We start from the raw sequence: 25,348 nt of genomic DNA, 5'->3' as shown, positions 1-25,348 counted from the left end.
TGGTATCGTTAGTGGCAGGGCCGTCCCTAAGCCATTGTCTGCCCGAGAACTTTCCGAAGATTGTCGCCCCCCAAATAAAAAAAAAAAAAGATCAATGATCAATAAAATTTTTATTTCATATTCATGAAGTACTTGCATGTTACAAATTGTATAAAAAGTACTTACACATGGCAGGTATAATGAATTTAAAATATTTAGTCGTGGTACCGCGTAGTTTACGCGCTGAAACCCCCGTTAAGAACTGCCCTGGGTAGCGGGCATGGCTTGCCGTAGTCCCACGGTATCAGTAGCGGTGCAAGCGGCCATTCCGGTTGTTTAACACCGTCATTCTGCGTCACTCCTTCAGCGCGGACCTCCCCGCATAGAACAGTAGGCGCTCAATCCCGGAACGAATTCTGTTGTTTGCCGGAAGAGTCCAAGATTAGTAGGTATGGTACGTGAAAGTAGGGATGAGCTAAGAGGAGAAAGAGAAAGGGATTTTGAGTATAGGGAATTTCAGTCTTTCCCTCATTGAGCGCCTACTATGAACGGGCTCCTGCTTTGTGAGGGTAGCTAGCGTTTCGTTAGTATGTGTATTATTTATTATTCTTATTGATTGTCTGCCCCTTTTTTTACAGTTGCAATTTTCTGCAATACGTTAAGTAAATAAAAACTTTACACTTACGTATTGTAACTTCATGTTCGTTGGAATAAACAAAATTATGTATTTTCGCCAAAACGTTATGCCTTTAAGCAAATTTTAAATGAGCGTACAGTTTTACATTGCAAACACGTATTTTTCTACGAAGTATTTTTTTTTTTTTTTTTTTTTTTGTTTCATAAATTGATAACAATTAATTTGTCCTACAACAAAATGTTCAATAACACATGGAGCATAAAAATAAGCAGTGAAACTCCTTTCACGGTTCGGAAATAAGTCAGCGAAAATATCCCTTTTTTTCGTAGTACCCACTGAAAGCCATTCCACGATCTAATTATTTCCGTTGGAAACCATTCCGGAACCTTTCCTTTCTATTCCTCTCACCTGCGTATATTGAACTCGCCCAGCTCACAATAGCAGGCGTTCCGAGATTGACGGTCTAGTGCATAGAACTGGCAGGAACACTTTGACGGCAAGTCAAATCTTCAGGCCAAATACAGCCTCACTTCTGGTCTCTGATTGCCGTGAATGGTGATCCCGGTCGACAAGTTCAGCCATGAGTTTTCAGAGATGAAGTAGTCAATTTTCTTAAGCTTTCGATAGGAGCTAATTAATTATCCGACAGATCCACCTCCCGCCCAATACTGAGGTTATAATTTGGGTTCGGGCTTGGTTGTGCGTCTGCTTTAGATAGTCGTAGCAGCTGTACATAAACATACCTATAAAACTCAAAGAAATAATTGTATTTACTTGAGTAAAATTCCCATGTGCCAAATAATTCGGTTAAGCTGTTTTATTTTACCTTAATTTTCAATTTAAGAATTAAATTATACTGATTTTTTATAAACTTTCATTATAAAAGTACAAATGTCACATCACTTATTTTGGTAAATTAAACGTGAAATTGCATAAACTATATAAACACAATTAAATATTATTTTAAAGAAGGTGACCCCCCCTTTCTCGTAAATTAAATGCAACTTACATCCTATTTAATTATTCTAATGATATTATGAAATAATTTCTAACAAGGAAGGTCTTCCAAACTTGATTTCTCATTTTTTCTCAAAAAATACTTATGAATATAACATTTAAAATTAGGTAACAGTAAAAAATCTAGCTGCTAATACTCTAATGATAAACAAAAAATTGCAAAGAATAACGAGATTTGAAGACTCTGCGCTCTTTTATTTTATTCTCTTCCAGCAAAATTTAAAACTTTCAAAACGTAGGTTTCAAAAATCATCCCCAAAATTGATCGATTCACGCAAAAAAAAAAAAAAAAAAAAAAAAAAAAAATCTGATGATAGGTTTCAGATTTTAAATTACGTCCAAAAAGGCTTTTTTTTTAACGTTTGTGCTTTACCTTTATTTATTAAATATCGCAATCTACGTACTCAAAATATAAAATTCATTTCAACAGCAATATCGCAATTTAATTTTAAAAATGAGCATATCTTTAGAATTTCTGATACAAAGTCTCGCGCGCTGGAGCAGTGGAAAACTGTACGAAAAATTTTATTTTTCGTTCAGTGTTGTCATTGCTCGCTTTGAAATCATTTAGTTTTTTTAATCAGAAACTCGTTGGAAAGGTTACAAAATCTCAAATCGATAATAAAACAAATTTGAAATTCAAATTAGGGCTTCCACATGCGCATATTCTATGCAAGATTACGTTACTCAAATTTGGATGGCTCTAAGTATTGTTTTATCACAGTGCGAGAAACATACATCCACTTATGCAGCTTCTTCGTTATTTCATTTCTTTACATATAAGACAGGGTGATAATATAGGGTGGCAACAATATGAAAAGTGATACAGCCTTTTAAAGTTATCAACGCGAAATGCCAAAACGAAATTAATAGTCCTTCAGGGCAAATTGCCTCGTTGGACTTAAAACAGATTTATTTTGGCGGTCAGTTCATTCAAAATAAAAGATTTAATAGAAGTCATGAAAATTTAATCCTTGAAAAATTAAATGAATATACTAGAAAATCTGGAATTATTTTAATGTGGAAAAGATGACTCATATTTTGTCATTTTAGCACTACTACTACGATTCATAATAATAAATATTCTAATAATGGATGGAATGTATAGCCCAAAAGAAAATGCAGTAAAAATATTAGTAGATAGAATATGGGGGTTTGGAGCCATGTGGCGCTGTGGCGCTCACAGACGACGGACGGGGGAAAAGGAAATTTACGGAGGAGCCCGTGTGGGTTGATACGTCATCAACCACGCGGCTTAACCCCGGACGTGCTGCATCCTATTCGTGACGTCATCACGCATTATCAGCTCGGATTATCTTGCTACGTCAGACACATGTTTCATCCTTTTTGTGTTTTCATGTCCTCACTTATCGATTGACATAGAACTCGCCGCTGCTTTGATGTCATACTAAATCCGCAGTCTGATTGCAACTTGTTAGAATTTCTAGCGCATTCTTTTTAGTTCAGCAACGACCGCTAGAGGGCAGTAGTCGTATCCATAGCGCTTTCTGATTGGTTCTCCTGGATCCTGACCAAGTTATTAACCATTATTTTTAATTGATTATACTATTTGACTTAATAATTAATATATTTAATGAAAAAAGTTCATCTATTTACCTGTAAATTTCAATTATTTGTCCATCTGTGGCATGGGAAACCTGGACGATAACAAAAGCCGTGCTTTTATCTCATGAATCATACTATTTAATCTTATCTATCCCATCGTATCTATCCTCTTTGTTCATCTTTGTGCAGCGGAAACCAGCATGAGGCTGATGGATTACACATAGGGAATTCTGTTCCATCTTGCTCAGACCTTTGAACATCCTCGATAATGAATGAATTCATAACTTTAAATTTATTTTGTTTCTATTTTATGTTAAGATATTTTAAATTTCTCATTTCTTTATCTCACAAACATGATTTAAGTATTTTTCTTTTCTTCTCGCCGTTAAATTAAATGTACTAATTTTCACTCCATATGTTTTATATACAAACATAAGATTTTCTTTTTTTCCTCCCATTTTTAAGTTTTACATTCTTTTCCCCTGCGTTTAACTTGCAAAAGTAATAGATTTTATAAAACTAATATGTTTTCACAATTTTAATTTTTTTTTTTCTCTTTTTATTTTACAAAAGGTTTTTTCCTCTTCAGTTTAATTTTTCTTTCCGTGTTTTACGTTCTTTACTTTATTTGTTTTACAAAAGCTGTGCTTATTTTCATACGATTTTTTCTTTCATTTTACGAACTCGGTCTTTTTTTCCTATATTTTACTTCAAGAAGTAATTTTTAATTTTTCTTCTATATAAAAGCATTTTTTTAATTCTTTGAAGAATTTTCTTCTCTCATTTCTTTTTTCTTTCTTTGATTTTCCTCTTAAAGTTTTTCTTAATGTTTTAAATACTTATTGATATTACACCTCCATTTCTCGAAGCGTAAAGTTACATATATATTTCTCTGTCTATGAAATTTAAGCTGGAACTTACACGCATATAATTTCCCTCTAGAGGCTTTCATGGATAATATTTTCTGTAAATTTAAACCAATAAGTACGATGTCCCTTCCATATAACTTACTTAGCATGTTATTTTTCTTATTATTTTTTACGCTACTAATACTTAAGATATACAAAACTTTCTCTTCTAATGTATTACACCATACTACTAACACTTAACAGGTGATACTCCGAACTTTCTCTTCTAATGTATTATACTAACTTTTTGAAACATTATACAAAACGTCGCGGATTCTCTTTTACACATCTCATTTTTGTTCAAAGGATCCATAAAACGTGTCAAACAAATGTAAATTTTAAACTTTCTATTTTCCATTTAGATGCTTTGCCTTACATTTAACCTTTATCAGGTTTTTAAAACATATCTCTGTTAATATTCCGATTCTTTTTTTTTTTTTTTTCCTAAAAATAAATGCATACCTATACGGATTTTTTAAAGATCTACTGTAAATTAAACTTTATAATTCAGACAAAATACATTTTCACAACATAAAATCTACTTGAACTAATGTATGGACATTTCTAACCAGTTTAGTTCAAATACATACGAAATTTCTTATTATTCTCTACCCCTGTCTAATACGTATCAACAGCATTTCATTTCCTATTATTTTACGCTACAGACATTTACATGAATATATTCAGAACGTTCCCTTTTATTGAGCAGGAGGTTTCAGATATATTAGTAACACAGATTATGGACATCTCTAACCAGTTTAGTTCAAATACATACGAAATTTCTTATTATTCTCTACCCCTGTCTAATACGTATCAACAGCATTTCATTTCCTATTATTTTACGCTACAGACATTTACATGAATATATTCAGAACGTTCCCTTTTATTGAGCAGGAGGTTTCAGATATATTAGTAACACAGATTGACTCTTTGAAATATTTTACAAACATATCTTGGATTTTCTTGTACACATTGTATTTAAGTACGTTAAATTTTGATTTCTATCATGTGAAAACTTCACCCGGATTCTTAATGTAATCCCACCATTTACCGCAGACCTTCATAAACACTGCTATATTTGAACTTAACACAGCCATAATTTTTTAACAATCTACAGAATTTTTAACTACAGAGAAGAATATCCGCATTGTAATGTAATATTTTAAATTCACTATAGAGCCATATTTGTGTAAAACATCTAAAAAGAAAGGATGTCTGGACATGGAATTAATGTTAAGTCACGGAAGTGAAACTTTATCATCTTTTTCCCAACTTAGGACATAAAAAATTCTCAGCTAGGAATGTACTCGTATATATATATATATATATATTTTTTCAATCATTATTTTTACGAGTCTCAAAGCTTTTTAATATATTCCTTCTAATCTTACAGCTTTTTGAGAATGATTTTTAAGTTATGACACATATCAAATAAAATCCTACATTACAGGGAATATTGACATGAATTTCGAAATAATAATACAACTTAACTTCAATATATTCAATTTGACTGAAGATATGCATTTCAAACTGACATTACTTTGCTTAGAGTTCTTACAACTCTTTGAGTACATCTTACATTTAATTTTCCAATAATATGAGAAACATTTTTGCATAAGTACCATACAAAACATATAATATTGACATGAACTCCATGGTCCAACGTTGGTCACTTAAATGAACACTTAATACATTTTAGTATGAATTAATTTTAAAAAGAAAAATTCAAATGCAAGTATTCAAACAGAAATGCTTCACAAATTTACATATTAAGCAAACATTCAAGAGAATACTATATATCTAGAGATATTATTTACACTAGTTGGTAATGTAATTTATGAGAACAGCCGCAGACGCATATGAGAGGTATGCAATATCCATGAAAAAACTTCCTACCAAGCCAAAGAGCAATAGTGAAACATAACATATAAGAAGGGGAAAAAAATGTCTGAGTATGGAAAACATGAACAAGAAATGAATATGTTTTCTGAAAATGTGTCGAATGGGATATGTCAGGAGTAAGAACCTTAACCAGTTTCAGGAATAGGGTCTGAAAAATAATGAAGTATTTTTAATCTTATTTTTTGTCTATAATGCATTTATTTGTACTAAAATATTCTGTTTGAAGACTATATTCTACACTTAGAAGGAATTTAATAAATCAGAATGATTTCGTTTTCTGAAGATTTAGGTTCAGAAATATTACAACTCAAAAGAAAAAAGGTTAGAGCAAGAATGACGTAATGAAGAAGTCTTTTGATAGACGTAATGAAGAAGTCTTTTGATAAGAATGGCTTTTGATTTTCGCTCTTACGTAGAATCTTCAATTCTACTTAACTTTTGTAAGAGCCCAGATCAGGTGCTCACTTAAAGTTTTAGGAGACTGCTGGCGTGTTTCCTTCGCTCGAACCACTTTATGGAAATCTTCCATATAACTAGATTTGTATAATTACCGTCCAGATTTTTGCAGAGTACTTGATCTTCATTACATCTATTTTCAGTAAATGTACATTTTTATGCTGTGTAATTCCAAAAAAAATAATCTTCGAATAGGATGAATATTTGCACATTTTACTGAATTGCCTAGATCTGAAGAAGTTCTTTTACATCCAGATTTTTACCCTATGTCTGCATAACCTGCATTTATTCCATTCGTCTTCTTATTATTGATAAAAAAAATATAAATTTATGTGAGAGCTTTGGAATACTGAAGTTAATATGAATGTTGAATACTGGGAACAAATCTGGCATTCTGTCATAATTGAGTAATACTCTGAATAATAAAATTTTAAGAAAAGATTAGTTTCATTTACGGGAAAAAATACATTTTCTAAAAACACATCCAGGAAATCTATCACAAGTGTCAACATAAATGATCTACAAATATATTTTTAAGTATTTAAATTATTCATAAGCTGAAGATAAACCAAGAGAAAAAGTATCGAGAATTCATTGGCATATATCAATAGCAAAGATAAAATAGTTTCCAATAGCAAAGAGAAAACTGTTTCGAAGTGTTTAAAAGAGTACCGAGAGCACACTCTCTCAAAGCGTTTGCAAAAAGCCAACGACATCAGAAATTCATAAATTTTATGGAACATGACATTATTTAAAACCTTTCGTTCTGATATAGAAAAATACTCATTAAATTATTAAATGTGGGTATTCTGTACGTGTTTTTAAAGAAATAAATGTATACATTTTTAGGGAAATTTTGCATTCTATTTTGGTAATAATACTGATAATTTAGAAAATTTTTCTGTATTGAACACATGTATCTAACGAAATTCTTTGCAAAAAGCAGATAGTTAATAATCAATCATTTCGACACTTCATTAGAAATCAAGTGTTATAGATGAAATTAACCAATTTAAAATTAACCAAGAGTACAACGGAGTACATGTATAAACTATTTTGCTAACCAGTTATGAACGTTTAAGTAGGATATATCCAGAATCTTCAAAATTAGTAATGAAACGTTCAGTTTAACGTTGAGATTTTACTAAAGAAGTCTCTGTAATAGTAATATGTTCGTTCAAATTTTGCTAACAGAAGGAAAAAATGTGCCTTTTTTATAATATTCGGATGATATGTAATAAAAATGAAAGCATGGCCCTGGTTCAGCAATGCAATGCAAGGTGTTTAAGTAAGAAAAGGTTGTAAACTGAGTTTATGTCACATACGAAAGGCACTGAAAAAGCGAAAATTAGCAATATAGTGTTAGCACTGGACTAAGAAGTAAATTTTCAAAGATAATCAAGTGGTATGAAAATTAATCAAAAAGTACAACACGTAGAAATATTTCTTCGTAAAAACTTATGAATGTTTCAGTTTCAGTAGAATGAAGTCGGAAAATACAAATTTGGTAATGAAACACTCATTTCAGCCTTTGAGATTTTATCAAAAAGTGCAATAAACACATGTGTGTGATAATAAAATTCTACTTGGAAAATGAGCATTTAGGGGAAAACATGACTTTCTTCTCATAGTCTTTTAAAATGTAATACAATAAGTTAAAATAGAACACTGGTTCATCAAAACAATATATTACTTATGTACGGTTAGTTGTTCATTTAGAATATGATAAAGAAGAAACTTTTGAGTCAAAGAGAAACATATTTACAAAACAATGATTCTTAGTTTCCTAGTAATTTAAATCAAGGTGCTGATGTTTCTCATGAATGTCATATATTTTCTTAGATATGTTTCTAATGAAATTAGTATATAAACTTCTTTTAAGAAAGAAATAGTCTTCATGAGAAAAACCTATGATAGTGCAAGTCAGTGATTCTTGGTAACTTCGAGAAAATATTCTTTATGAGCTGGGTTAACAGTCTCTATTTCCATAGTATGCTAAGATAAAAAAATTCCATTTCTTTTCTTAATTTTCTGATTCAGCATGGTAGTGCTATTGAAGTAAAATCTTCCAAACGTTATTAAACAATATATCTATTTAATGAACATTTATTCCCAAATCTTTACATGGCAATGTAAAAGACAAATAAGAAAATATTTGAAAATTCAATGATTTGCTGTGGCCGTAACATTAAAAATTGGTAATACTCAAAGTTTTTAAAAGGTTTATGGAAACACGATAACATCATAGTCATCCGCAAATAACTCCCATCGAAACTGAAAACTTTATGCACAAAATTTACTTGGAATGTAGGAAAAAAAGAAACATTAGAGGATTCAAAATCAAGATACTTTCCGTAATGAAATGTACAGTATTTCAGGAAGAATCCACTTAACTTCTAACTTGGTTGTAATGAGCATATGTGAGACACGAAATGCGTTCGGATGTGAAAACAAATAACAAACATTTAACTTTCTGGCAATGAATCAAATTTCATTGGAAATGTAATGGCATGAAAAGCAGAAAAGTATATTGGTAAAAATTTTCACTTTAATAATTTAAGACGAAAAATCTCCACTGTTATTTCGTCTATGGTAAAACCCATGTTAATTTCAAAATGTAGTTAGAAAAATTATACTTTGAGGTTAAAAACGTGAAAAAAAAATTCGTTTAGATTTTTTAAGTCAAAAAAGTTCCACTTTAAATTTTTTAGGAAGAAAAATCTCCACTTTTATTTTGTCTATGGGAAAACCCATGTTTAAATTCAAAATGTAAGGGGGAAAATTTACACTTTGATTTTAAAAAGTCGAAAAAAATTCATTTAGATTTTTTTAGGTCGAAAAAATTTCACTTTAATTATTTTAGGGAGAAAAATCTCCACTTTTATTTTGTCTATGGGAAAACTCATGTTAAATTCAAAATGTAAGGGGAAAAATTTACACTTTGATTTTGAAAAGTCGAAAGAAATTCATTTAGATTTTTTTAGGTCGAAAAAATTTCACTTTAATTTTTTTAGGGAGAAAAATCTCCACTTTGATTTTGAAAAGTCGAAAAAAAATTCATTTACTTTTTTTTGGTGGAAAACGTTTCACTTTAATTTTTTTAGGAAGAAAAAAAATTTTATTGGTTACGGTATACGTCATTCTTGCTCTAACCTTTTTTCTTTTGAGTTGTAATATTTCTGAACCTAAATCTTCAGAAAACGAAATCATTCTGATTTATTAAATTCCTTCTAAGTGTAGAATATAGTCTTCAAACAGAATATTTTAGTACAAATAAATGCATTATAGACAAAAAATAAGATTAAAAATACTTCATTATTTTTCAGACCCTATTCCTGAAACTGGTTAAGGTTCTTACTCCTGACATATCCCATTCGACACATTTTCAGAAAACATATTCATTTCTTGTTCATGTTTTCCATACTCAGACATTTTTTTCCCCTTCTTATATGTTATGTTTCACTATTGCTCTTTGGCTTGGTAGGAAGTTTTTTCATGGATATTGCATACCTCTCATATGCGTCTGCGGCTGTTCTCATAAATTACATTACCAACTAGTGTAAATAATATCTCTAGATATATAGTATTCTCTTGAATGTTTGCTTAATATGTAAATTTGTGAAGCATTTCTGTTTGAATACTTGCATTTGAATTTTTCTTTTTAAAATTAATTCATACTAAAATGTATTAAGTGTTCATTTAAGTGACCAACGTTGGACCATGGAGTTCATGTCAATATTATATGTTTTGTATGGTACTTATGCAAAAATGTTTCTCATATTATTGGAAAATTAAATGTAAGATGTACTCAAAGAGTTGTAAGAACTCTAAGCAAAGTAATGTCAGTTTGAAATGCATATCTTCAGTCAAATTGAATATATTGAAGTTAAGTTGTATTATTATTTCGAAATTCATGTCAATATTCCCTGTAATGTAGGATTTTATTTGATATGTGTCATAACTTAAAAATCATTCTCAAAAAGCTGTAAGATTAGAAGGAATATATTAAAAAGCTTTGAGACTCGTAAAAATAATGATTGAAAAAAAATATATATATATATATATACGAGTACATTCCTAGCTGAGAATTTTTTATGTCCTAAGTTGGGAAAAAGATGATAAAGTTTCACTTCCGTGACTTAACATTAATTCCATGTCCAGACATCCTTTCTTTTTAGATGTTTTACACAAATATGGCTCTATAGTGAATTTAAAATATTACATTACAATGCGGATATTCTTCTCTGTAGTTAAAAATTCTGTAGATTGTTAAAAAATTATGGCTGTGTTAAGTTCAAATATAGCAGTGTTTATGAAGGTCTGCGGTAAATGGTGGGATTACATTAAGAATCCGGGTGAAGTTTTCACATGATAGAAATCAAAATTTAACGTACTTAAATACAATGTGTACAAGAAAATCCAAGATATGTTTGTAAAATATTTCAAAGAGTCAATCTGTGTTACTAATATATCTGAAACCTCCTGCTCAATAAAAGGGAACGTTCTGAATATATTCATGTAAATGTCTGTAGCGTAAAATAATAGGAAATGAAATGCTGTTGATACGTATTAGACAGGGGTAGAGAATAATAAGAAATTTCGTATGTATTTGAACTAAACTGGTTAGAGATGTCCATAATCTGTGTTACTAATATATCTGAAACCTCCTGCTCAATAAAAGGGAACGTTCTGAATATATTCATGTAAATGTCTGTAGCGTAAAATAATAGGAAATGAAATGCTGTTGATACGTATTAGACAGGGGTAGAGAATAATAAGAAATTTCGTATGTATTTGAACTAAACTGGTTAGAAATGTCCATACATTAGTTCAAGTAGATTTTATGTTGTGAAAATGTATTTTGTCTGAATTATAAAGTTTAATTTACAGTAGATCTTTAAAAAATCCGTATAGGTATGCATTTATTTTTAGGAAAAAAAAAAAAAAAAGAATCGGAATATTAACAGAGATATGTTTTAAAAACCTGATAAAGGTTAAATGTAAGGCAAAGCGTCTAAATGGAAAATAGAAAGTTTAAAATTTACATTTGTTTGACACGTTTTATGAATCCTTTGAACAAAAATGAGATGTGTAAAAGAGAATCCGCGACGTTTTGTATAATGTTTCAAAAAGTTAGTATAATACATTAGAAGAGAAAGTTCGGAGTATCGCCTGTTAAGTGTTAGTAGTATGGTGTAATACATTAGAAGAGAAAGTTTTGTATATCTTAAGTATTAGTAGCGTGAAACAGAATAAGAAATAGTATATGCTAAGTAAGTTATATGGAAGGGACATCGTACTTATTGGTTTAAATTTACAGAAAATATTATCCATGAAAGCCTCCAGAGGGAAATTATATGCGTGTAAGTTCCAGCTTAAATTTCATAGACAGAGAAATATATATGTAACTTTACGCTTCGAGAAATGGAGGTGTAATATCAATAAGTATTTAAAACATTAAGAAAAACTTTAAGAGGAAAATCAAAGAAAGAAAAAAGAAATGAGAGAAGAAAATTCTTCAAAGAATTAAAAAAATGCTTTTATATAAAAGAAAAATTAAAAATTACTTCTTGAAGTAAAATATAGGAAAAAAAGACCGAGTTCGTAAAATGAAAGAAAAAATCGTATGAAAATAAGCACAGCTTTTGTAAAACAAATAAAGTAAAGAACGTAAAACACGGAAAGAAAAATTAAACTGAAGAGGAAAAAACCTTTTGTAAAATAAAAAGAGAAAAAAAAATTAAAATTGTGAAAACATATTACTTTTATAAAATCTATTACTTTTGCAAGTTAAACGCAGGGGAAAAAAATGTAAAACTTAAAAATGGGAGGAAAAAAAGAAAATCTTATGTTTGTATATAAAACATATGGAGTGAAAATTAGTACATTTAATTTAACGGCGAGAAGAAAAGAAAAATACTTAAATCATGTTTGTGAGATAAAGAAATGAGAAATTTAAAATATCTTAACAGAAAATAGAAACAAAATAAATTTAAAGTTATGAATTCATTCATTATCGAGGATGTTCAAAGGTCTGAGCAAGATGGAACAGAATTCCCTATGTGCAATCCATCAGCCTCATGCTGGTTTCCGCAGCACAAAGATGAACAAAGAGGATAGATACGATCGGATAGATAAGATTAAATAGTATGATTCATGAGATAAAAGCACGGCTTTTGTTATCGTCCAGGTTTCCCATGCCACAGATGGACAAATAATTGAAATTTACAGGTAAATAGATGAACTTTTTTCATTAAATATATTAATTATTAAGTCAAATAGTATAATCAATTAAAAATAATGGTTAATAACTTGGTCAGGATCCAGGAGAACCAATCAGAAAGCGCTATGGATACGACTACTGCCCTCTAGCGGTCGTTGCTGAACTAAAAAGAATGCGCTAGAAATTCTAACAAGTTGCAATCAGACTGCGGATTTAGTATGACATCTAAGCATCGGCGAGTTCTATGTCAATCGATAAGTGAGGACATGAAAACACAAAAAGGATGAAACATGTGTCTGACGTAGCAAGATAATCCGAGCTGATAATGCGTGATGACGTCACGAATAGGATGCAGCACGTCCGGGGTTAAGCCGCGTGGTTGATGACGTATCAACCCACACGGGCTCCTCCGTAAATTTCCTTTTCCCCCGTCCGTCGTCTGTGAGCGCCACAGCGCCACATGGCTCCAAACCCCCATATTCTATCTACTAATATTTATCAAAATAGTAATCTGTTTTACGCCGGTTAGTAGTTAGTGAGCTAAATGAAATTACAAAAGTTTCAAAACTTAACGCCACCAGCAGTCGAGACATTTTTATGTTTGGCAGTGAGAGACATTTGATGTGGATTGAAATCCTAATGCACGGCATGCATATTTTGTCCGGTGAGTAACGTAAATACTAGACATCTCCTTAAGAAGTTTTTTTTTTTTTAAGGCTGCAATTTTTTAACTTATTTAATTCTATTTTGAACACATTGTAAGCTTTTTAAATAGTTTCTTTTATTACGTCTCAGAATTTCACTACGTTCCTCCTTATAATCGCGGGATACAGGATTAAGGCTTTCATGTTTTTAGCCCAACTCTTCATCTCCAAACGGCATATTGCGTAGAATCACTTTTCAAATCGTTGCCACCAAATATAAATGCAGTATTAAATAAAATATAAATATATAAAAATAAAATAATAATATATATAATTATATAATAATAAAATAATATATATATCTATATATATATGTAATAATAAAATTCCATAGTCAAGATTACACTTAAATTCTAACTTATGTTCTTTTTATTTTTAATGGCGACGTTCTCTTATTTGAAAGTACGTGGAATTAAATTCACAGCCCCGTAGTCAAGTTGTTTTTCCCGCCTTTTCTACACGTACAGTTATAGAATGTTCTCGAGATATTTCAAACGAACTGGATTGGATGACGAGGCTGACGTTATTTCATGGAAGCTCCGCCTTTCCAGAGGCTATAAAAAGACTCGCAAAAGGAATATCGGGGCTTTTTCTTAAATGTCACGATGCAGTAAACTTCATACAAAAAGTTATTAGTAATTCTTTTTATTTACTCCGGATATCTGATTTTTGTAACTGCTATTTCTCCTGAATAATAATAAATGGATCCTGTTTTTTAAACTTATCGTCTGATTATTTAAGCTACGACTACATTTATGATTCTTCAACAATCTATTTATTCCTGACAAAAGCTGGTACATCATATATATATATATATGTCATAATAAAAGCAAAGGAAAAACGGAACACTGTAGATGCGTGATTAGACCCATATTGAAGAAGAATTTGATTGCGTAGTATGCTAGTAATGCTAACTTGGTAATATCTAAAGAACTTGGCAGTCGAAGCAGTTTTAATTCCATTTTTATTTCCAATTGATATTTGTGGCCACAATCACTTGGCACTCTAGTCGTGCCTTTCCACAGAAGATTTACATTTTTGATATTGTTGAGATAGAAAGCAAGCCAGCGAAATTACATCTTAGCACAGCACAGAGCAAAAGCTGGAGTGCGTAGTTATGAAAGATGGAAGCACACGAAAAGTTTTGGTTTACAACGACAGTTTCAGTTCTTAATTATTACGTCATCGGAGTTGCGCGGGCCATAGAATGATCTAGAAATGACGCAATACAGAGAAGTTATTACGATTTTAGAATATAGAGGAAGAATTAATGTTTATAGTTATATTATAATTCTGATTCATACATTTTTATCTTACATATATATATATAAATAATATAAAATACAAATGCCAGTATTGTATTTAAAGAAATAAAATAATGAACAATCTGTATGAATGTACGTATGTGTCTTGCATTGGGAAAAAATAATGATACCTAGAGCTGTTCAGTTTTGAATAGCGTAGTCCTCCATCCGAACATGGGCACCTGGAAGCCCAAGTTATTTTGTTATTTTTTGAATTTCGAACTTGTTTTATAATCTATCTTTAACCACTTATCTCTTTCAAAGGTCTTCCTTTTGCGACATAGATGCACCTCACTGAGAATACATTAAACTAAACTACACACAAGAATCTTTGTTGCAAATAGGAGGTGATTTCTTAAAGGGGAAAAAGCATTCGCGGTTCAAGATTCCCCGTCCTTTGGTAGCTTTTACTGCTACCAAAGCCCCGGCCTCAAAAGGCTAATAAAGCTTAAACGGGAAAGAACTTTTTCGCGTAGACCTAACTAAGTGCAATCTTTATCAAGGGCTGCAGATAGATCTGAATCTTCTACAAACTTACGTGGAGCTAACAGCTTCATTCACAGCCAGACTAAACAAATCTCTAGATCAACTGTAAACCTCAGATTTTTAACTCTAAGCCACTATAAGGCTAGTCGGCTTTCATACGTTGGTTTATGAAAGCTCTGATCTCAAAAACAAGCCAGCAGCTCTCCTATCATCAATAACATTTAATTTATGAAGCTTTTAAATTTGGACCATAATAACCTTTGGTAAGCTAGAAATCAAAAAAGAAACTAAGTAACCTAATAAATTCGTCCCCATGGCTTATATAATTGACAAATGTTCCAAACTTCGGGCCGAATAAAACCAAGAATATTCTGACAAACCTCTGAATACCAATGGTCTTGCTGAAAAGAAGGAAGACTTAACAGCGAATTAAATGAAGTAGTATTCGCGTAGAACAAGACTTCACACACTTTTAGAAAGAATAATTAAATTTTAATTTGGAATTATTTTTTACTAAATGCAATATCGTAGAGACGAACGAAACCGAGAAATCAAAAAATTAATTAAAAATATAATAAATATTAAATTTTGTACTTTTCGCGTGCAAACAAGAAAGTAATGGTCAAAATTTTATCGGGGCACACAAATATATTTAAAAATAAAAACTGTATAAAAATTGCTATAATAATGTATTGGACTTACTTGAATTCGCCGAGTCTATTTTTTACCATTTCGTGGTTTTTCTCCAGCTATATTTCTGTTGGAAATTCTACCGAGCTACCAGTGTTCAGAGAGCTTTACTGCTCGCTTGATGGTGGGCCTACCTAAGTTACTAAAGTAGGTGTTAAACTGCAACTTTTACATGTTTAAAATCCTTTTTCCACGGGTTTTATAATATAAGAACTGATTCTTTATAATATTTGTACTTCAATGATGAAACACTTTATCTTAATTTCATATTTAAAAGCAAGTTGTTTAAAATATTTCATTTATTCATTAGTGTTATTTAATATTATTTCTCATTTTTGATTTAGCATGGTATTTAAATAGAGAGCAATAAAAAAAAATTAGTTTGGAAAAAAAAGCTGAATTTTTACCACCAACTCTTCGAAATTTTCTTATGGACCGATAATTTTTTAGCACACGTTGAAATAAATTACACTAAAGAAATAAACGTGATTCTCGCATGAAGACCATGTTGTCCAAGTTTTTCTAATTTTAATTCTTAACACATGGACATATTAGACTGAATACAGAATTTAGACTCCTACATAAACATATTAGACTGAATTATAAACCAAATATAATTAATCAGGTAAACCAGAGAAAACGAATTAAGAATAAATTAAACGTAGTAAGCAAAAAGTATACGTTACATTCAGAATTCTAAAAATTCTTAACATAAACTTTGAATGCAAGTTCTGCCGGGAAAATGATATCAGACGATTGCAAACGTACTATCGCCCCCCCCCCCGAACCACAGGAGGTTTATCAAACTGCTATATAAGCTGTGTAGATTCATACTACAAAATCGCTCGAAGTCCAGACAAAAAAAAAAAAAAAAAAAGGTGTGTCATCCATAAATAATTGCGAATTTAAATGGAACACCAAGCAATTTAAATATAACATAACCTAAATTTAAAATTTTATATATAACATAACCTGCGAAGGCATTTAGTGCCAAAAGAAACAATGTAAACACAAGATAAGACAAGTAATGAATTTAAGGTACTTTACCTGCCCGCAAATCTGGCAATCGTATCTCATTATGTTTTGGTGTCCATTTTTATTCTCGAAATTCTCTTTTTGAGTCTCGCGTTGTTTGGTCTCGCCATGCGCTTTTGAGTTACCATCCACTGAAAAAAAGATTCGATAGAATATTTTCAGCAATGTGGAATTCGGGTAAAGTGCAGAATCGCACACTTATTTGTATGGCGCTTTTTACAAGGGTAGGAAGAATTCGATTTTTGACAGTTTTCTTTTACTTAAGTGAAAATACGTCGATGTGTACATAGATAAAGGGAGTGCGCAGCGTCATTTTTGTGCATTTCTGGGATTTTTCTTAAAGTGAAAAATAGGTCGATGTGTACATGAATACCGAGTATGTGCAATTCTTAAATACGCGCCAAGCAGTGGGTGATTCCGCACTTTCCCCGTGAAGTTCTCCCAAGTAATCGAAAATATTCAAATATTCATGATATGAATCTATATATCACCAATGAAAGGATTACGTGGTGATGTAATGTATGGCTGCCGGCAATAGGCAAACAGTTTCCATGTGAAATAAACACTAAATGACATAAGCAACGTCGCTTCTAATTTTTTCATTGTCTTATTATTAATTATCGAGTGCTATTATATCATATTACATGTTCTTATACGATACCGCGAGGAGATAAACGGGAAAACTACCGAATTTAATTGCTGAACGTTTAGAATAAAGAATATTTCAGAATTATCAGAAAACTTAAGTTCAATTTTTCAGTCATTTCCTACATATCTTGGGTAAAATCCTGGGAGAGCCCACACCCTTGGCGACAAACTGAGAAAGTGCGCACTGGTTCGCGCGTTTCTCAAAATCGCCAACTTGAAAATAATAATACAAAAATTGGACAAACTCGATATCCATGTAAACATCGACCTGTTTTCATTTAAAAAAGATCAGAGAATTGCACAATCTTGGCACTGCACACTCCCTTTGTCTATGTACGATGCGCGCTATAACCAAAATTATTCGCGCCAAGGGTGTGGGCTCTGCTAGGATTCAACCCATATCTTGTATATTTAATGAAGAGAGAATATAGAAAGAATTAAGAAACCTTTCTTAAGAAAACTTCTAACAGACTGAACGCTGTGATTCGCATCTTGATATTCACAGAGTGTAAATACTTTAGCGGAGTTCTGTTTTACTTTAATTATAAGTACATTAATTCGGAAATATTAAAAAATTAATACAGATATTAGCGGCATTTCAGTTCACGAAAATGAGCAATCACTTAGAAGCACTACAAATCAAAATGTACAGTGCACTCTAACATATTTTTACATTTTACAGAAAAACACATATCCACCCTTTTTTAAACACAGAAACATTACTTCATTTTAATCGTTTGCTGTGAATGTAAATTTGCAATAAATAAATTTTATTGAATAAAATTTTTTTCTTCTAATTCATACAGTGGCTCCTAAAAGTGTCCGTACACTTACGAGTTTCAGCAAAATATTGCTTTGCTCATTAATAAAAATTAATATTTGAGAATGAGAAGTTTTTCATAATATCTATAAATTTCGCTTAGCAAAAATAGATTAGTTATTTTATGAACATATGAATTTTTTGGGGGGAAATCAATAATCAAAAAGTAACAGAAAATTTACCTCTTTGTACTCTTTAAGAGAATCTGCACATATTATGTAGTATTTCTGTTAACATTTTGTGGGTTACCTTGCAGCATTTATGGCATCTTTCAAACGTCTGGGTATAGAGCTGACCAGCTTTATTTTAATTTTATTAGTCCGCAGGGGCTATGTCCCTGAAGGACTATTGTTTGCGTTTTGCGATTTAGCCTTACCGTATTTGACGGCATATGAGACGCACTTTTTTTCCTAAATTTGGTCTCAAAAACGTTACCCGCGTCTTATACGTGAAGGACACAAGTTAACTTTCAATACTGAATGCTATTTTTAGCCCGGATAAAGGTCTAGACACACAACCTTTTCTACATCTGTCATAATTATTTTGCGATAATTATGATAAAAAATTGCAAAATGTCAAATACATGTATTTGATTGCGGCACACCTATATCCTACTCATGGCACACCGGTTGCGGAACACTGGTCTAGACACACATAACTTTTCCTACATCTGCCATAATTATTTTACGCATGCGTGAAATATCTGTCGCCAAAAAGCGCCAAAGCTCGAAGCTGATGTCGAAGTTCGAACAGGTTCGACGGTCACATTACGTCTATGGAGCCTTTCCTTCTTTACATAGACTTTCTTTGACTCAGCCGACACACGTATCGGTATCGGTGCTACTGTGTATAAACGCGTCGGTATCGGTGCTTAAAACTATTTGTTTAAAAAAAAAATACCCTGGAAAATATGACTACAGGAAACAGGAGATTAAGCTATACAATTCAGTATAAACTAGGGGTCAGAAAAGTGGGCGCAGCCCCGGCCCCCCTAGCCGATTTAAATCGGCCACATATAAACTAGGGGTGTAGAGGAGCAGTAAGGCATTTCGGTCCACCACCTACCGAAAAAATGATACGTACTTGGCGACTGCAGGAAGATCCACTGAAGACTGCTAAAAAACAAAAACATAACCTTCGATGCCCAGCTCCGCCTGAACTTGAAAATGCCGTAAAAATGTGGGTGATAGATAAGAGGAAATCTGGGATAAGTGTTGCAACCAAAATGATAATCAATGAGGCCAAAGGATTTGCAGAAAAACGTGGGAATCAGAATTTTTCAGGGTCTGAGGGCTGGTGCTACACAGGTTCATGAAAAGGCAAGTCTTATCAATGCGCACAAGAACAACTATTGCACAGAAAATGCCAGCAGATTATGAAGAAAAAATACTAGCATTTCATAGGTTTGTTATAAATGCACGGAAGAAAACTTCTTTTAAACTCAGTCAAATAGGAAATATGGATGAAAGAGAAAGAAACCACATTTTAAGTTATTGTGGTGCCGCGCTGTAGGGCGGACTATTGAAACTTTTTTTCCTTGTGTGTGGCCTTCTAAATAAGGGTGCGTCTTATATGCCGTCAAATACGGCATTTCACTATAAATGTCCGTTTCCCTTTTCAAACTGTTGCCACCCATTGTTAGAGTTCTACATTATATTTAAAGAAATTAAATAATGAAAAATTCTGCATGAATGTATGAATATTTCTTTCACTGTGATAAAACGACGGTACATAGAGCCATCGAATTTTGAATGACGTAATCCTAGTGCGAAGGCCAAATTTGAAATTTGTTTTATTATCGATTTCATATTTTGTAAAACTTTAACGAATTTTCCATTAACAAACTCAAGAATTTCAAAGCGAGCAGTGGCAACGTTGTACAGAAAAAACATTTTTATCTCCAGCGCGCGAGACTCTGTATAGGAAATTCTAAAGATATGCTCAATTGAAAGCTGTTTTGCAATATTGCTCTTGAACTGAGTTTTATGGTTTAAGTGCGAAGAACGTGATATTTAATAAAATAAAGATAACAGACAAAATATTAAAAAAACGCCCCTTTGGATGTAATTTCAAATCTGAAACTTTTCATATTAAAAATTTTTTTTCTATATATTTTTTGCAATATCTGCATCGCAAGTTACTGAGGTGGTATTTTCAGAACTTGTGGACAATATTAGACACACCAAAGGCAAACGTTGACGGCCATGCGCTTAGGATCGCTACCCTGGTAAAAAGAAGTTGTTTCCAATACCCAAAATTTTGATTGGGTAATTTTAAATTATCTTCTAATATATTTTAAATAAAGAGCATGGTTCATTGTGCCATCAATAAATACCAAACTATCTAATCCTGATGCTGACATGCACCCACACTCCCACCGCCATGCTTTACAGTTCCAACTAAGTTCTTGGGATTAAGTTCCTCATTTTTTCTTCTCCATACTGTTATATGCCTATTGGAAACAAAAAATGTTAAATTTGCTTTCATCTGCAAATGAGACACGGTTCCAATACGTTTCGGGCTTATTTACCATTGATTTTGCGAAAGAATATAACCTTTCCATTTTTTGCACTTACAGAAAAATTTTCATCGAGTGAAGCCTCCATATAAATGAGCTCATCTAAGTATTCGTTGAACAGTTTCAGGTGAAACTGAAGTAGAAAGTTTTTCAATAAATTCTGTAGAAATCTCTACAGCACTCAAACGTGCGTTCTTCACAAATTTTCTAACTACAAATCTCTGATCACGTTAACTTTGCCGGACGACCTCTTCTTACTTTATTTTCGATCCGATTTTTTAAAGCGTTTTATCATATACTGCGTCGTAGAATGGGATAAATGTACTAATTAAGCGATATCCCGGATCGATTTTCCACCCCTTATGATGAAAAATGATCCATTTTCGTATGATATTTGTTGTTTCCTTACGACTACGACACATTTTTAAATATTAAATAAAATATGAGGAAGTAAGCAAGCAAAGAATAAAGACAAGCGAGTTTTTAAACGTCATCAAACTGCAGAAATTAAAAATAAATAAATTTAAAAAAAATCTGAAGGTCTCCGATTTTAAATTACGTCGGAAAGGGCGTTTTTTTAACGTTTTGTGCGTTACCTTTATTTATTAAACATCATGTTCTTCGCACTTAAATCATAAAATTCAATTCAACGACAATATCGCAAAATAATTTTACAATGAGCATATCTTTAGATTTTCCGATATACAGTTCCGCGCTGGAGATAAAAAGGTTTCTTTTCCTCCATAGAGTGTCGCCATTGCTGTATTTTAAATCGTTGAGTTTGTTAATGAAAAATTCGTTAAAGTTTTACAAAACAGAAATTCCAAATTTCAAATTTGGGCTTTCAGATGCCCATATTCGGTGGAGGATTACGCTATTCAAAATTAGATGACTCTAGGTACCGCTGTTTTCTCACAATGCAAGAAACATACGTACATTTATGCAGATTCTTCATTATCTAATTCAGGGATGTCAAACTCATAGGTACACTTGGGTCAAACAAACAAGGTTTAACTTTAGGCGGGCCGCAAAAATAATAAAGCAAAGTGGATGCACCAATATATCATAAGTGTGATTGGAAAACTGAGACCATGAGTTCGGCCACATTCGGCTATCGGTGGATGCGTACAAGTTCTGAGTGCACGTGTCCCCCAAAAGCCGAAGGTAGCTGAACGCAAGCTACTCACACGCATTTGTAATTTAAGTAGTGTGTGTGTGTGTGTCAGCTCGCTGTGAGTAATCTAACAACACTGAATAAATTATCGTTAATTACTTAGCAGTAAACATTTCACTTTTTTCTTTGTCGATATGTTATTTTATTATTATATATTATTATTTGCCGATATATTGGGCGGGCCGCAAAAATATTTGTTGTGGGCCGCATGCGGTCCTCGGGCCGCGAGTTTGACATCCTTGATCTAATTTCTTTAAATATAACGTAGGGCGACAATATTTGGTGGCAACAATTTGAGAAGTGAACTGACATTTATAGTGAACTAATTCAAAATGCCAAAACGAAATGAATAGCCCTTTGCAGGGTAAAAATGTTGCAGACGATAATTTTTATTTATGAAATTTTACGAAAATATTTCGGTGTACGATAACTTTTGTTGCATGTTTCATTTGCGCCTTCTTATATTTTTCAGTTTTAGAAAATTTAGTTAGATTTAAACTGATGATCTAATATACAGAAAAATCCCCATTTTTAACGAGCATTTTAAGCTAAACATACGGTTCTGAAGAATAATGGTCAACTTAATATAATATGTGATATGACGAAAATGCGATCAGCCTATTTTTCAACTCGTACTTTACATCTGGATTTATTATAAAATGAAGACTAAGAAAACGCATAATTCAAGGAAACTAACATTTTATACTTTTAGTTTTGCACATTTAAATATTCTGGCACTTTTTTAGGAAACTACACATATTCGATTACATTTGGATATCAAACATTTTACTTTGCATTAAAACATCATATGATATGATGAGGCACACCAAGATGGAAAGCCAGTCATCAACAGTTCCTACCAACCAATACTCAAGTAAACTAAGTGGTAACTGCCGAATTTGGTTCCAAGAGATACTGGTGAATGTCTTTCACAAATCACCACTTCAAAGAATAACTTTATTTGCTAATAATGGTCCCTCTGAACAGGTGTCAAAATGTCACACAGCTGCAAAATCTTCTAATGGATCCAAGCTTTGATTGGACAAATGCAGAGCCAAGCTTTCTTTCCCAAGGAATCCAGATTTTGCCCATCCAAGACGGCTAATCCATGACTTCTGGAGAGAATGTGACACTCAATAAAATACAGTGAAACACAATCTAAAAAAGAACTGATTGTGCTGAAAGTAGCATGTTTATTTCAGCGTATACGGATGTACTGACTTCTACGTCATTCAGACTGGATTTCCTGATGGTTCAAATGCAAGATTAAGATCTTAAGAAATGCAAGAATCAGATTTTAATAAGAAATTTTTAAAAATCTCGGTAATGCTTTGTATCGCTGCCACTGGTGATTCCACCCTTCGTGTACATTAAAATTGCCAGTTCGTGAACTTGAACAGTCAGGAAACCTGACAAAAATCTAACATAACCTGATCGATCATGTAATCAAAAAAGTGTCTCACATAAGATATCTTCAACCTTTGTTAAAGGTGTGAGAAAATTACTTGTATACTGAATTCCTATGTACAAATGGATCACGAATATAAATATTTTCGCTCTAGTGTAGAATTGAGTGCCCCTTCGCATCGCAACAATTTTTAAAAAATTTTGGCGACGAAACCTCACTTCTGCTTACCATGATAGTTTTAACTTTGTTTTAGCTTCCTGATTTTATTTAAATGAAAATAGGGCTCTAGTGTAGAATTGGGTGCCTCTTCAATTAGCGACAATTTTTTTTTTTTTTTTTAAATTTTGGCGATGAAACCTCACTTCTGGTTACCATGATAGTTTTAACTCTGTTTTAGCTTCCCGGTTTTATTTAAATGAAAATAGATTGATGTGTACATGGACAAATTTAAGGCACTGTGCAATGCCTAATTTGTGCAATTCTAGGATTTTTTTTTAAGTGAAAACAGATCAATGTGTACAGAGTCTGTGCAATTCTTTGACCTCTTATTTTGGTTTTGTGTAGCGACCATAAAGAAATTGTACCTTCCTGGTGCCGATCTTGTCATCAAAAAAAGAATCGCCAAAAAACAAGGGGCACCCAATTGTAAACTTTTACCAGTTGAAAAATATGTGGGTTTTCATTCGCAGAGAACCCGTTGGCGCCGTTGCATTTTTACTCGCCAAGCTCGCAGTTCATCGACGATGATCCGGGCCGTAAACGTGATTTTTAGTGCATGTAAATTCAAGTTAGCAAACAAAACAATATATTAAGCAATTATAAAAATTCACAGATAATAAGCATGTAGATGTAAAACTAACCGGTTAAACGTGATATACGAAAATTAATTTGTATTAAATTCAAGTTAACACAGAAAACAATATATAAGCATTTATAACGGATATAAAAAATATAAATTAGTATTAATGTACTGAAATTACTCGGTTAAACGTGATAAACGAAAGCAATTTGTCTTAAATTCCAGTTAACACAAAAAACAATATATTCCTTGGTTTGCTAATTTTGATGACCATGGTTATGCGTCAAACTATTCTGTCATCTTTGATAATAAATCATTTTTTATTTCAGTTTAATCATGATATATAAGTGAATACATACGAAGGAAGCCTTTTGAAGCGTTCTTCTTCATCAACCGCTTCCATATCCATTCAAGTCTCGGAACTTTTAAAAACAAAAGCACACGGTAAACTACGCAATTGTTTTTCGGCGCTACCACAACCAGCAAATCAGCTTTACGTTGCAACGCAGTGTTGCCAAATCGCGCAATTTTCGACGAAACTATGCTGCCAAAATTCATGTGCTTGCGTTTTGGGGAAATTTTCGCTGCTCTTTTTTCTTAAACGCACATATGTTAAAATAACTTTTCTATTAAAATAAATTTATAATATTTGCCCCCCAGATGATATAGTGTTTAAAGTTTAAAATGAGGAAACACTCATTATGAATGAATAAGAAGTTTGACTCGAAGAAAATTGACTCGCGTATTTAATCTCGAAATTTGCAGTTTTTGATGTCGTTTCAAAACGCCTTGAGGTTAGAAGATATATTAGATTTATATATAGCACTATTCTAACATAGTTATGTTGACTCAAAATTATATATATTAGATTTATATATAGCACTCATCTAACATAGTTATGTTGACTCAAAACCGTTACCACGATTTATTTTGGCTATCTTTGGTCGTAGACATATACTTCCAGTTGCAGAGTGTTTAAAGTTTAAAATGAGGAAATACTCATTATGAAAGAATAAGAAGTTTGACTCGAAGAAAATTGACTCGCATATTTAATCTCAAAATTTGCAGTTTTTG

The 25,348-nt window shown here is 32.1% G+C and overlaps 1 long non-coding RNA gene across 1 annotated transcript in view; it reads right to left on the bottom strand.

Annotated features, from left to right (window-relative positions):
* Positions 1-24,788, bottom strand: part of LOC146996631 (uncharacterized) — a 67,761-nt gene extending 42,973 nt beyond the window's left edge. The window contains exons 1-2 of the long non-coding RNA XR_015041514.1: positions 24,634-24,788; positions 16,920-17,038 (exon numbers count right to left, since the gene is read on the bottom strand). This is a non-coding gene — a long non-coding RNA (uncharacterized LOC146996631). The remainder of the gene's footprint in view (positions 1-16,919; positions 17,039-24,633) is intronic.
* Positions 24,789-25,348: the final 560 nt, after the last annotated feature.

Source organism: Stegodyphus dumicola, chromosome 6 (assembly GCF_044657685.1).
Source record: "Stegodyphus dumicola isolate Sdum_Otavi_A_Nest chromosome 6, ASM4465768v1".
In the NCBI taxonomy this organism is placed as follows: Eukaryota; Metazoa; Arthropoda; class Arachnida; order Araneae; family Eresidae; genus Stegodyphus; species Stegodyphus dumicola.
This window is presented reverse-complemented; position numbering and strand designations above follow the sequence as displayed.